This window comes from Podarcis melisellensis (genome assembly GCF_964234715.1).
Source record: "Podarcis melisellensis genome assembly, chromosome: 3".
Taxonomy (NCBI): domain Eukaryota; kingdom Metazoa; phylum Chordata; class Lepidosauria; order Squamata; family Lacertidae; genus Podarcis; species Podarcis melisellensis.
The window spans coordinates 18,650,756-18,665,961 of record NC_138530.1 but is presented as its reverse complement, the minus strand read 5'-3'; the positions used below and the strand labels follow the sequence as shown (position 1 = coordinate 18,665,961).

The 15,206-nt window shown below is 45.1% G+C and overlaps 1 protein-coding gene across 4 annotated transcripts in view; it reads right to left on the bottom strand.

Moving 5' to 3' along the window:
• LOC309365624 (phosphofurin acidic cluster sorting protein 2-like) overlaps window positions 1-15,206 on the bottom strand; it is a 178,594-nt gene that overhangs the window by 141,676 nt on the left and 21,712 nt on the right. The gene's annotated exons all lie outside the window — the stretch shown is intronic.

Sequence of the window (15,206 nt, the reverse complement as noted above, 5' to 3'; positions counted from 1 at the left end):
AATACAGGATTTCCAATCTGCTCTGACACATAAAGCAGGAAACTGAAGTTTGAGTGCTCCTTACACATTACAACGGTTTGCCATCCTAATTTGCAAAGCTGATTTCAACCAAGGTTTGTTGAACTGAAAATGTGATCTCTGAACCAGTTTGGTGAAGTGCTTCAAGAATTATTTAACCCAAAGACTGGAAAACTACATTTTGTTTCTAGTTAAATCAGGGGCACAGTTCTGGTGTTTCAGCGTTCAATAAGAACTATAATCTTAAAACCAGCCATCCTTGGGACGATACTCAACTTTCCCCTGCTGAGTACTTCTTGTGGATCTTGGATTAGTCTTTTCATTCAACTACAACTTTTCTCTATCGCCATTGTTTTTAAAACAGCCTTGAAAAATTTGAGCCCAATCATCCTGACTCCTGAACTTAGGATTTGCACATGTTTGTTCCCATAAAACTCCGAGCCAAGCCCTAAAGTCTGCATCAAAAATAGATAAAAGGAATCGAGCTCCTCTTTGGTTTGCATAATTTGACATTTCTGGGGTGGAAAAAGGGAAGGGAAGAGAGAGAAATGAATGGGGATTAGGCATTCAAGGCTCACGCCACTCCTTACCTAGTTAGTACTTCTCTGGTTTATGACTTTCAAGTGACACTGATCATGCATTCCCGACAGCTTCATTATTCTCAGTATTCTAAAGGTGGCCAGTTCTACACCCAATAATATACCTGATGGAGATCCTATGGATACATGGAATGTACTCAGCCCAGACCATTTTGAAGCCCTGGGGCCACATTCCCTTCTGGGCAACTTTCTGGGAGCCACAGGCCAGTAAGGTGCAAGGGTCAGAAACAAGACTGGGTGCGACAGAATATGCAAATGTTACCTTTGTGCAATAGGCCATACACAACTCAAATACCCCTTTCCACCCTCTATTCAGGCAAGCAGGAGTTCTTGTCACAGTTCAAGGACACATTCCCTCCAGGCAAAAACACTAAAGGAGGGTGATGAAGCAGAGTTGCCTGGGGGAAGCAGGTGTGGCCTGGGGAGAGTGCCAAGGGCCAAATAGAGAGGCTTGGAGGGCCACCTTTGGCTCCCCACCCCTGGCCTAAAAAAAGCTGTCACACCTGGTGACTTCCAATCCATACAGAAACCACCTGAGTTTCAATGCCCAATTACCCTAAAAGTAATTTGTACTCTCTGAATGTACGTCCGACTGGTGCTCCCAGACAGTAGTGGATCTCATACATCGACCTGGTTCGTGACCCATTGCCTTACAGACACAACTGCACAGCAGGACAAAGGAAGCTGAAGATCCCCAAGTGAAAAAGGAGTGGGAAATCTACCCCCCAAAAAATATGCTGACTTCCATCCAACTTACCCACACAGCAAGCTCCCTGAAGCCTCCCAGGGTGGCTGGGGGAACCCAGTCAGATGGGCAGGGTACAAATAAAATAATAATTTTATTTACTGTACAAGTAATGGCAGTGCAAGGCAGACTCTAGAATGTATTTCCTAAGTAGGGCTTGACTGAGGCCACAGGGTTGTTTCAGATCAGACCTGGGTGCAAATCTCTGCTCAGTCATAGGCTCCCTGAAAACCTCTTTGTAGACTAGGGAGATGTATATGTGTACAAAAAACACATAAAGCGTTCACCTTCATTGTTTGTCATGAAAAGTACGTACATGACAAACACCTATTCAAAAACACATCTATTAGACAGGTAAGGTCTCCAGAGAGCCAGAACTGGCTGTAGGTTCCCTGCTGAGTACGCACTTAGTGATGGAGCTTACACTACGGATCTGCAATTTGGCAATTCTAATAGGGAACTTCCAGTACTGGACAGAAAAGAATCTTAGAAAAGCAAAAAGGCAACATGAGCCTACAACAGGAAGTTTTGCTAATGAATGAGACGGAATCTCTGGCCTATGAGCCAAATCTAACCTGCCACACCCCTTCTGCCTTAGCCACGCCCCCATTCAACTCCTCCCCTTCTCATATCGCCCAAACCCCATCCCGGGTCATCACAGCAGCTGTGGTCACTTGTGAGTGTTTGAAATGATGAGGTGATCTGGGGCCGCAAAGGGACGGGGCTAAACTGGTGATTCAGGAACAGATTGCTCTCTTTTTGCATTGCCAGCTAAGCGCTTGGCCTCGCTGTGCACCAAGAAAGGGTTTCTCGTTTTCAGCACATGGCGAGAAAGACAAGCTGAGAACGGGGAATGTCTTTCTTTCTAGGCAAGAGTGTGCAGGATGGTGCGCTTTGGTCCCGCCCACTGCCGGCATGCAGCCTCCAACCACTTTCCACAAAGAGAACGTGGCCGTCACATCACTGCACATCCACGGAAATACCAGCTTCTCCTAAGCCGCCTCTTTTATCACCCACAAACACAATTTGACTGAGACTGAGCTACTCTTGTTGCTCCTAGGGGTTCCCACAATGCGAATTTCATGCTGAAGGAAAGAGGGAAAGGAAAAACAAACCGCACTTATCACTTGCATGCAAGCAAGAAGTTATACGCAGTGCCACATTTGGAAAGGATTCTTAATCCAGCTGCTTCTGCTCTGGGGGAGAAAATAAGTTATTCCAAATAATACCCATGCTGCTTTTCCAATCCTGCACTGGGCATTAGTGTGTTAGAAAGAGCAGTGTGTGTGTGTGTGTGTGTGTGTGTGTGTGTGTGTGTGTGTGTGGTGTTTGTGTATAAGCATCTGACTTTTGTGAGGCTGCAATGTAACCTACTGAACAATGGCAGACCCTCCAAGTGCCCCTATTTTCCAGGGACAGTCCCGGATTCACAGAAGCCGTCCTGGTTTCTGATTTGATTCCAGAATGTCCCACTTTTCTTTAGGATATCCCTATTTTCATCAGGGAAATGTTGGAAGGTACGGTAGGACGTCCTTATTTTCATCAGAGGGTATAGAGTTATGCGAGCCAAGGAGATACATAACTATACAACCTTTAGAAGACATCTGAAGGCAGCCCTGTATAGGGAAGTTTTTCAAATGTTTATTGTTTTATTATGTTTTTATATATGTTGGAAGCTGCCTAGAGTGGCTGGGGCAACCCAGTCAGATGGGAGGGGTATAGCAATTACAGTGGTACCTCGGGTCAGTGGCGTAGCGTGGGGGGTGCAGGGGGGGCTGGCCGCACCGGGCACAACATCGGGGGGGGTGCTCGCACTCGCAGCTCTCTGTCCCTACCTGGCTCACTCACTCTCTCTCACTGCAGTGCTGGCTGTGCGAATCTGATCCGAGCCACCGGGTTGCCGCCCACTGTGGAGGGGGGGTGCCAGGCGTGCAGTTAGGGGGCACAATCCACGGGTTAGGGGGCGCAAATTACTTGCCTTGCCCCAGGTGCTGACAACCCACGCTACGCCGCTGCCTCGGGTTAAGTACTTAATTCGTTCCGGAGGTCCGTTCTTAACCTGAAACGGTTCTTAACCTGAAGCACCACTTTAGCTAATGGGGCCTCCCGCTGCTGCAGTACCGCCAGAGCACGATTTCTGTTCTCATCCTGAAGCAAAGTTCTTAACCCAAGGCACTATTTCTGGGTTAGCGGAGTCTGTAACCTGAGGCGTCTGTAACCTGAAGCGTATGTAACCCGAGGTACCACTGTAATTATCATCATCATGGAATAGGATGTCCCTATTTTCATCAGAGAAATGTTTGAGGCAAGGGTCACAGTTATTGCTCCACCCACTTTGGCTTCTGGTCCCACCCACCACAGCCATGCAGCTGCCCAAAGTTTGCACAGAAGATGCCAACAGAAAAGGGCCTCTGAACATGAAGTCAAGTGCTCAGACAGGTTTCTCGCAGAAGGCAATCCTCAGGGTGTGAATGCCAATCACACATTTTGAGAAAGGAAGTAGGACACCAGGATCAGAAGTTATGAGGAGGGAAGAGCTTGGGTGTTTAATTTTTCAAATCATTTTATTCATCCCACTGTATCAGGAAGAGCAGAAGCCCCACCTCTCTCCCTCTCTCACACAGAGAATAGTGCTGATAGTCTGCTACTACTAGCTAAGCAAATGCAAGCTTCATTGTCATTCCAATCACTCCTGCCAGCCTCTCCCAAATTCTGACCAATCCATCCACAGGCCTTGCCAGAACTGTAGGAGAGATCTGAAAATGCTACGCCAAGGTGCCCTTGCTCAGCCAGCCAATCTTCCCAATTTGCATTGCAAGTCCAGGGCTTCCCTTGCAGTCACCTTACAGGCCGGAGGGCTCAAAATAGCGCATATTCAAGGTTCACATGCAATTCAGGGCCATTCTGTTCAAAGCAGCACATGGCGGCAGAGTCTATTTGGACATCAGGAAAGACTTCCAAGGATACAGCATGCCTAAGGAGGACACCGCAAGGATTTGGAAGCTAAGAACTGCCCTGCAAAATGTCACTGATGCCTGAAGCTAAGGTTACACTGGGCAAGGATCTGCAAGCTGAAGGACCTAATTTTAGAGTTCTGCTATTGCGCTCATGTTGTGCTTGTAGGCTTCCCAGAGGCATCTGGTTGGTCACTGTGAAAACAGGATGCGGGACTAGACAGCTTTGGGTCTGATCTCCTTGTGTTCTGAAGTTCGAGAATCTTTCCTCAGCCAACGTTTTTGATATACACAGGTCTGCCCTTGTGCATGAGAACACTTTTTTTAAAAAGGTAGAAAGAGCCTTGAATATTTTCCATTGGACAAGTGCAATATTATGTTTGCTCTGCACTTGCAAGTAATCGATTCTTCAGCATGGCAGCACCTGCTCTCTACAAGCCTAACAATATTATGCAGGAGCTTTTGCTGTAGTTTGCAGTGCCTGCTTAAAAAAAACCAAAACCCTTTGTTTAGGCAAGCCTGCCCAGGCATGTATGCTAGGTTTTGAAATGGCCAATTTTAAAGTTTGGTTTTATCAGCATTTTCAAATGGCTCTTTTATATTGTTTCATGCAAACCACTTAAGGTTTTTGTTAAGTGGTATATCAATCTTGTTAAATAAAAATTACCAAGCAGTAGTAATCTTGCAAGGTTGCAGCTTGCCTACTGCACAGAGAAAGGAAGTTTCAGAAATGACACACACCAAGTCAAATTGTTCAAACAGGCTCTCTGCAACAAGCTTGTGTCTCCACCATAACTCGATTTTAAAATAATACTTTGTGCATGCTTTCTTATTTACTTTGCATTAGTTGCTGTTTCTTGGCACCTGCCTGAGCTGCCTTTCACACACAAGCATGATTTCAGGAAAGGCGATTTTCCGCAACGCAACCCCATGCAGCCGGGAACGGCATGTCAACGTAGCAACCACATGGGCCTTTTCCATATGAGAAACAGTTGGAAGACCTGGGCAGGCTGTCATCAAAACTTTGAAAGGCTGTCAGACAGAAAACAGAGCAGACTTATTCTCTGTTGTCCCGGTTGCCAAGACTGAAACTGGAAGGTAGGAATTGCAGGAGAGCAGACTCTGGCTAAACATTGGGAATTCTCTCCCAGGGGACAGTGTGCTGGTCACCAACTTGGATAGCTTTGCAATGCAAACTCATGGAGGACAAGGCTATCAATGGCTACCAGCCACAAGAGCTATGTTCTATTTCCAGTAAGTCTCTGAACACCAGCTGCTGGGAATAGCAAGTGAGGAGAGCATTGAGTTTTTATTGTGCTCAGGTTCTGCTTGTAGGCTGCCCATAGGCATCAGGCTGTCTGCTCTGAGAACAAGAAGCTGGGCTGAACAGACCTTCGACCTGATCCAACAGGACTGATGCTCATATTAAGAGAAGCTTCCTAGCAGTAAGAGCTGTCCAACAGAAAGACAGGGTGCCTTGGAAAGCAGGGAGCTCACCTTCATTGGAAGTACGTAAGCAGAGGCTGAATGGCCATCTGTCAGGGATACAACAATTGTAAGATCTCTGCACTGACTGTAGAGTCAAACTAAACAACCTCCAAGGTCCCTGACAACTCTGTGGTTCCCATTTGGCAAATTTCTATGCGGTCAGCTGCTTTCCAGAGGGATGGCACCAACTGGGTAAGCAAACTCCACACAACTTGGACCGTATTGTTGCGTCATTCAAACAGAACCTCCATCAGCCACGCTGTGGGAGCCCTAGGTTGTGACAATCTGCCCTCCTTATAGGAAGAGGCTGTAGACACTTCTGCACACCAGGAAGACACTGTTCAGGGCTTCCATCATCAACAGGGGCCATGCGATTAGTCCCTCTTCAGCTCAAGGAGGTAGCATCACCAGACTCAGGCCTTTAGCGCAGCGGCACCTCCCCTTTGTTACTCCTTCCCATTACATATCAGACGGGTGCCATCTCCGTGGTCTTTTCACCATCTGTTGAAGACCTTCCTTTTCCAACAAGTCTTTTCAATCGAGATGTATCCCAGTCTGTACCTGTACTCAATTAGAAAATGTTTTTCTTCTATTATTATTTTTTACATACAAGTATGTTTTCAGCTGGTTTTTTCCTGTTAGAAATTGTGTCGTTCTTTTTATTGCTGATGTCTTTATTTGTGAAATTGCTTTGAAATTTTATCTGGGAAGCAAGTCATAAATGGGATATGAAGACCTCATTTAATGCTCAGCCAGTTTGCTAATTGCCAGAGGAGCAGCCCAGTTTTGTCTTCAGCTCTAGCCCCACTTGGAGCTCTCCGTGGTGCTACTCACTCTCTTGCTTCTCCTTAACCTGACCCCCACTTTCCCTAACTGTGTTTCTGGAGCTTCCCTCTCCCTCGGATGGCCACCCTGGAACCCACCTTTATGCTGCACCTGACCATGCATATCACATTTGATTTCAGGTTGACCTGACTTGACAGATGTCAACTCCATTGGTATTTTGCTCCCTTGGAATCAGGGCCCAGTTGGGTCCCTAAGTGAGGTAGACCCCTTTCTCCAGCAAAAACAAACTGCCTAAAATATTCAGGTAGGCAGTAGCCATGTTGGTCTGATGCAGTCGAAATAAATAAATAAATAATAATAATTGTCTAGTAGCACCTTAGAGACCAACTAAGTTTGTTCTGGGTATAAGCTTTCGTGTGCATGCACACTTCTTCAGAGACATGTGAACTCATCAAGCTAAAATGGCTTCAGGGCACCACAGTCACAGGAGGAAATGGGCTGTTATCTCCACACCTCCAAGGAGGTGCTGGGCAAAGCAATAGCTTGGTTTGAACAAGGAGAAGAGGAAAGGGATTATGAATTTGTCCTGACAGCTTGATGGTTTGATGAATGTCATCGTCATATTATCCCCAGGAGGAACAAGTGAATCCTGTCTTGAAGCAGACACGAGCTATATAGTTCAGTGGGAAAGTACATGTTTTTAAAAGGAAGTCCCATGTTCAGTTCCCAGCCTCTTCAGTTAAATAAGAACACAAGACATAAGCTACGGTTTCATCCACACATTTAAAAGAATCCTAGAAATTGCTGTTTAGCCTTCACAGAGCTACAATTCCCAACACTCTTGATAAATTACAGTTCCCTGGATTTTTCGGGGGGGGGGGTTACATGCTCTTTAAACATATGGGGCGGGTGGGATGAAGAGTATGGTTTTCATTAAAAATAAAACTGGATTTATTTTGTTTCTGTTTATGAATAGCATGGTTTAAAAGGAAATATGAATACAACACTTACAAATCTACAGGCAGATCCCTTTAAAAAAACCAGAAGCCTTGACTGCTTTTCTCTGTGAAAAGAACAAACTGCAGAAAAAACAGCTGCCAGCTTTGGGGTTCAAAAATGCTGGCAATGTGGACATGGGGCTGGTCACAACTATTAAAAGGCTATTAAAAGGCCTCCACCACCAGATTATCATGGCACTCTTCCACCCCCCTCCACTTGCCCCAGGATACAGAGCCTGTGGGGAGAAGCTATAGAGGAGCCACACATATATGCCCCTGCGGCAGGGACGCAGGTAGTGCTGTGGTCTAAACCACTGATCCTCTTGGCCTTCCGATCAGAAGGTCAGCAATTCAAATCCACATGACAGGGTGAGTTCCCATTGCTCTGTCCCAGCTTCTGCCAACCTAGAAGTTCTAAAGCACACCAGTGCAAGTAGATAAATAGGTACTGCTGTGGCAGGAAGGTAAACGGCATTTCTATGCACTCCTGTACTCATCGCAGTCCTCCATGCACCAGTAGCGGTTTAGTCCTGCTGGCCTCATGACCCAGAAAGCTGTCTGTGGACAAACACTGGCTTCCTCAGCCTGAAAAGCAAGATGAGCTCCATATCCCACAGTCACATTTGACTGGACTTAACTGTCCAGGGGTCCTTTACCTTTACCATAGCCCCTGTGGCCTCACACGCAGCAGTGTACAGCATGGAGCATTGGAACAGACACCAACAACTTGGCACCCTAATATGCATGATGGGCCAGATGCACAGTTGAAGCATGTGCACTCTGTGGTGATAATGAGGCTGGCTTTTATTCAGACAAATGCCATCAATCAGGCCAAATTTCTGGCTTTTACAAGGGGGGTGGGGAGAGAACCTGGCAACTGGCCCTAGAGATTTAATAAATTAGCTGAGGCAGTTTCTTTTCAGTCAGTTAGCAAACCCAAGGGGATCTGACTTTTGATATCAAACGCTATATATTACACAAGCAAGTGAAACCTGTAATAAAATATGCCGTGGAGTGTTCCTATTCTGCCATGTCTTCTTCCTTGATATTCCGTTTTTATGCCTGCTGCCGCCGCCAGCATCTCACTGGGCTGTTTGGGAGAGACCTCCCAAGGTTTGTTTGTTTGTTTCTTGGTGCAGTGACACGGCTCACCACATGGCACAATGGTCAGCAGGAAGCGCATTTCCTCCCCAGACATTTTAAGAGATTTTCATCCGGACACGCCTTCCAATTGCAGTATTCCGGATATGTCCTGGAAATTCCAGACGTATGGCAACCCTAACAAACCCAAGCTAAACTGTGGCTTGGTTCAACTGAATCAGGGTGTGGACCAGACTAAGCAAAATGTCCCATCCCCAGGAGAATAGTTGTTGAACACAGATGAAATTGTCCCAGCCTGCGTTTCCTTGAAGGTGAGTAAAAGCATCCATCCAATTTTGAATGCCATTTTGTCAAGCATTCTGGGTCAGGCAGCATATTCCACACACAATGCAGGCAGCTAGCCCCTTTTGTCTGCTCAACAGAGAAAGGTCAAGAATGGAAAAGATGGCTGCCCAGCACCCTGCCTCCTACCTAGGGTTGAATTCGCCTGTTCAAGCATAAACAGGAGGGAGCTAATGTCTGGAAGTAAACAGGGCTAATGTCTGGAATGCATAAAACCTAAGCAGACAAGATTTCCATCCATTTTCAGACATACACACACAGAACAAATTAAATTTGCATGATTTGCAAGCCTCAATTTTTGAATGAATTGTTTCAGTGCAGTGATGCAGGCTGCAACTTCAGAAAGCCCAAACCGTCAAAATTAATATATAAGTCAGATGCATCCCCCGGGTGCAGGTCTGGGACAGCAAACTGATGAAAGGGTTGAGGCAGAGATCCCCCACCCACACTCCCACTTGACAAGGAAGCTTATCCCGGAGAGTGAGAGTGGGGAGAGACACTTGTCAACATTAACACGATTCCCTGCCAGAGGTAGGCAGCTTTTTCGACTTCTCCGGCTCCCACTAAATTAACTCCCTTGAGTAACTGCTTTCAAACCCCCCTTCCCATCTGTGCTCTCCAGGAAGCGATCGATTGCACATTTGTCAACTCCTCATAGGGCACCGCCGCCCCCCCATCCAGTCTTCCCATTTCTCACCCCTTTCTGGTTCTAAGACAATGTGAAAAGAGACAATTAAGATTTGAGGAAATCAAGGACTTGGTTCCCTGCCCCCGGCCCCGCCTGCTTGCCTGCCACCTTGCAGGAGCCAGATAGGCACATTCTGGAAGTTCAGAAAATCTTACAAAAGATTAGAATGAGAAAAGGATAATTAAAAAAACGAGGCCAAGAAGCAGCACAAGGCAGAAAACCACCTGGCAGGGGATTAGTGCACCTTCCCCAGGCCCCTGTGGATCTCACAGCAGACATTTGCATTCAAGGGCTGGCTTTTCACCTCCTTGAAACCAGCCCCTTATCACCACTTTGGCATGCTCCTCACAACCAGATAAGTGCTTTATTCTAACCTATGGGCTGGGGGAGCTTGCAAACCTCTCACTTACTTCCAACTTTGTGACCCTCCAAGCACTAAGAGGATCCACTGGGTGACCTTCACCTTTTGTCTGCGAGAAAAAGCCTCCCAGGGCCTCCGGTACACAGCCATATGCCTCCAAGGCTAATGATTTTTCTCCAGAGGTTCTGGCTGCTGCGTGTGCGTAACACACCGGCATGGTAATTATCTCAGGTCCCACTGGTGGAAGCAGCTAGCGCCTGAGCACACAATTACAAACATCAAGGGATGTGGATGAGCGAAGAGATTCGGGGTCTGGGAGCCTCGTGCACCAAATGGGCTGTTTCGCCAGCAGCTCTACAAAAAATAAAATATAAGCCTACGAAAATCTGCAAAATTCATTCAGAGTACGGAACTGGTGACGGCACAGAATAACCATAGCCAATAGAACAGCTTTGTGCAGTTCAGAAGACAAGGGGCTCCTCGAGATAACATGTTTCTTCAGCATTCATCTTGATTTGCTTGAAAGCAACTTACACAGAGATTAGATTATGTCTGGTCTTTACAGAGCATTTGTTCTGATTTTGTTTACAAGGCAGTTATACAACAACGAGCACTCATCCTGGTTCTCTCCATTCATCACTCATTCATTCCACACTTCCCAGTTCATTTCTCCATCACTTTCTAAACTGCGAAAAGTCTGCTGTGGCTTTTTAATGGGATTTCTTGACCTACAGTGTCAGAGCACTTTAATCCACTTTGACTGCACAAACCTAAAGTTCTGGATCCCTCCCACAAAATGCTGGTAGGCTGGAGGCATGGAAGGACTTAACCCTTAACCATTTGCAACAGCCATTTCTCAAAACTACCAGACCTTTGGTGAACACAGGGGGTGACACCACCAAACAAATTGGCACAGGGATAAGCAGAACAGATCTGTAAGAGAACATACCACTTGTTATCACCTACAGTTCCCAGCTAAAAACACTCCAATCTATTATGAACGACTTACAACAGAATCAAACAACAATTCTATTCCCCTTTGATCTTGAGTTATAACCCTGTCCTTGCTTCCACACACACCCCTAACCCAAAAGTGAACTTAGATACTGAACTTTGATTGAGCAGACTTGGCCATTAACGAACTAGGTGGCTAAGAACAGACCTATGAATTTCTCATTGAAAAAGGGAAAATACTGGCTACATCACAAGGTTCTTGGAAAGGAGGCATTAGCGTGTCTGCGGCATCAACTGTAATTTATTCACACCATTATATTGCCATGGAATGTGGCACTGAGCCAACATGGGAAACGTATATACCAAAAGAAAGGTCCACATTTCATCCAGCATGAAAGATGCTCGGGGTGGCCCTGGAGCAGCTTCACAAATCCCAGGAAAAGGGGCAGTAAAGATCACAGACTTACTACAAAGGCAAGTCCAACATCAGCAGAGATGCATAAGCCTCAGACACAGGTTAAAGATCTAGTATTTCCAGAAGGCAAAATAAGAAGACAAGACACAGAACCTGAATGCCAGTACCCAATTGCAGTTGTTCAACTTGCGCAACAGACTCCCTCTGATGTAACATAGCTTTCGTCACCTCTCCTATGCACCCTCCTGCACACCCTCAAAAACTGTTCCAGAGGATTTGGGGACCCTCTAAAACAGCTTTTGGGGCTCACCAGAGAGGAGAGGAACTGGAAGCCCCGCCACACAAGTAGATCTCCATGCACACAGCACTGGTTGCTACCCAAGGTATTTATTATTATTATTATTATTATTATTATTATTATTATTATTATTATTATTATTATTTATACCCTGCCCATCTGGCTGGGTTTCCCCAGCCACTTTGGGCGGCTTCCAACTGAATATTAAAAACAATACAGCATCAGATATCAAAACCTTCCCTAAACAGGGCCACCTTCAGTTGTCTTTTAAAAATAAAATAGTTGTTTATTGCCTTGACATCTGCTGGGAGGCCGTTCCATAGGGCAGGCGCCACTACCGAGAAGGCCCTCTGCCTGGTTCCCTGTAACCTCACTTCTCGCAGCGAGGGAACCACCAGAAGGCCCTCGGTACTGGACCTCAGTGTCCAGGCTGGATGATGGGGGAGGATTTACCCAATTGTTTCAGGTCATAGAGTTGTAGAGTTGGAAGGGCCCCCAAGGGCCATCGAGTCGGCCCCCACTGCGATGGAGGAATCTCAGCTAAAGCATCCAACCTCTGCTTAAATACCTCCAAGGAAGGAGCATCCACAACCTCCCGAGGGAGATCCGAGGTTGTCATATGCACACAGCACCAATTACTATCAAAGGGAAATTCACTTTTACAAAATTGGGGCTGGGGGAAACAGGAACCAGAAAATAGAAGGAAAAGAAAAAGGGTGAGTCTCATGCTGGCGCTGAAAGAAACTTAAGAAGAGGCCTGCAGGATCAGGCCAAAGGCCCACCTAGCCCAGCATCCTGCTGTCGCAGTGGCCAAGCCCAAAAGCAGGACTTGAGCACAACAGAGTTTTATTCTGACAGAATGTAAGTCACATGGATGCTAGGATCAAGCACTATGAAGTTTCATTTAAAATCTTCCTTAGAGGCAAAAGTAAGTGCTCCTGAAAAAAGGTGTTAAATCCAACTGCTTTGGGCTCTTCATTTCTGTTTTGCCGCAATAATCTTCCCCTTCACAGCCTATGGAGTATTCTTCCCCCATCACAGCCTATCCCCCCACCCAATCATCTTCCAGTTTTACAAGTGCACAGCTCCAATAAATATTCAGCTCCTACTTGTAGTTTCAAAATGACTTTGTTCTGAATCTTATCACCCCACATGCTTTACCTTTAGAGGGGTTAATTGCCCCTCAATCTGCTTTACATGAAAAGGGAGATTGAGCAAAATAATTGACTTGGCAGTGATTTGTGTGACTCAACAAACAAGTTGCCCTTTCGCTGGTACAGACCACTGCATTGAAGGGCTCGAAATGTGTTTTGTCAGCTTGGAAGTGCAGGCCTACTGTGCTGTGGCAAGGAGATGCAAAGTGACTCAGCTATTGTTTCCACCTGCAACAGGGAGATGTGCTAATGAGCTAACATGAAAACAGCACAAGTGTTTGCAACTGTAAGGTACCACTTAACAGCTCTCTTGAAAGCAAAGGACAAAGGACTTGAAGGTTGCCAACTGGTGCTCAAGCAACCTGTGTTCTTTCACAAAATGCTCTCCCAAAAACTAAAGTGGGGGGGGGGGAGGAAGCATTCAAACAGAAAAATGTTAAAATTCTTAGGGCAGAACAGTCAACATGCCCTCATTTATTTTTGTGTTAATATTTTTTTTTTAATTCAGAATACAAAAAGGAGCATCACTCTCAGAAAAGTTATGGAAAATAATATCATCATGTCCTACGTTATGGTGTATGCTAAATAATTTCAACTACTACAACAAATAATTCTCCATATGTGGTGGACATGTAAGGTAGTAAAAGAATTATGGGAGATGGTATATAATGAACTGGAAAAAATGTTTAAAATAACATTTTCTTTAAAAAAAAACAGAAGCTTTTCTGATCCAAAATTCCAACAGATCAGAAAAGATTATTTACGTATACAAACACTGCTGCTTGGATGTTATTAGCCCAGAGATGGAAAGAAGATCAAGTCTCTACCAGAGAAGAATAGCAGATTAAGTTGATGGACTGTGCCAAATTGGCAAAAATGACCGAAAGAATCAGAAACCAAGAAGACCAAAATTTCAATAAGGAATGGAAAAATATAAAATTTACCTTAATACCCATTGTAAACAATTAACATTATTAGGAGAATTGGAACAACACGTGTAGTTTAATGCTGAATTTTGGGTATCATGGAGATTTAAAATAGACTAATAGATAAGATGCAAGTGGAAACCCACAATGACCCACAAAGGGGAGGAGGGAAGTTCAGGAGATTCTTCAGAATTCTCTTTTTATGTTGATTGTTTGATAATTGTAAATTGTTAAAACCTGAAAAACTCACACACACACACTCACTCTCTCTCTCTCTCTCTATATATATATATATTATTAAAAAATACAAATATTTCCCCCTCACATCTAAGAGTTTTACTGACTTATTGGCAGAACTGGACACAGGAGCATAATTAAGCAACTGGTATCCAATTCTCAAAGCACCTTACACTGCCTTCTCTAAATAGACCAAGCCAGGGGTATGCAACATGATACCCTCTAGATGCTGTAGACTACTACGCCCATCAGCCCAGCCAGCATGGTCAACAGTCAGGAGTTATGGGAGTTGTAGTCAAAAAACCTGCAACTGCATTTTGGTTGCTTCAGCCCATGCCTATGACTGGGACTGGAAACATAGAAGATTTGTGTAGAGCTTATGGTAATCTAGGACTGCACTACTGATTTGCCACAGAGGCACCTGAGCTTTCTGCTAGGCAAACATTCAACAGGAGCATCTTTCTTCACAGACAGGGAACAAGACACATACCAAATTTTTCTGCAGCAACAGTTTTAAAAGGCCACCAGGGACCCACACCCAGCAAAATTAACTAAAGGAGCTGAGGAAAAAGAAGCTTATAATAGAAAATGTTATGCAAACATGACGAGGTATAGCTAACAGCTTCATCTATAATTAAGGTAATCAACCAAGCTGACTTTTTTTTTGCAATCAGAAGCTCGTTAGAAATCAATATTTGGTACAACTGATTTAACACACAAATCTTCCTTTCAACTACCAGGATGCCAGACTCTGAAAAGGTTCTTCTCAATTTCTAGTTTTAGACAAGCCTCTGACAGCTTTGTATGCAAATACCGGCAGCTAAAAATCAGCTAGCACAGGGAGAGCAAAAGTCTGTTACTCAAACAGTGGTCTGAGTTGGAAGGGACCCTGAGGATCATCTAGCCCAACCCCCTGCAACGCAGGAATTTGCAGCTGTCCCTTATAGGGATCGAACCTACGACCTTGGCGTTATCAGCACCACACTCTAACCAACTGAGCTATCCAGCAAACTGAAGACATTGTGCTGATGGAACTAACAAGAGAGAGCTACAGTGAATTTCCTCCCTATGAAGCATAATAAGAGTGGCCCCATCTTATGATTTGGACAGCTATGGAACACAGATGCCTAATCAATGAATAA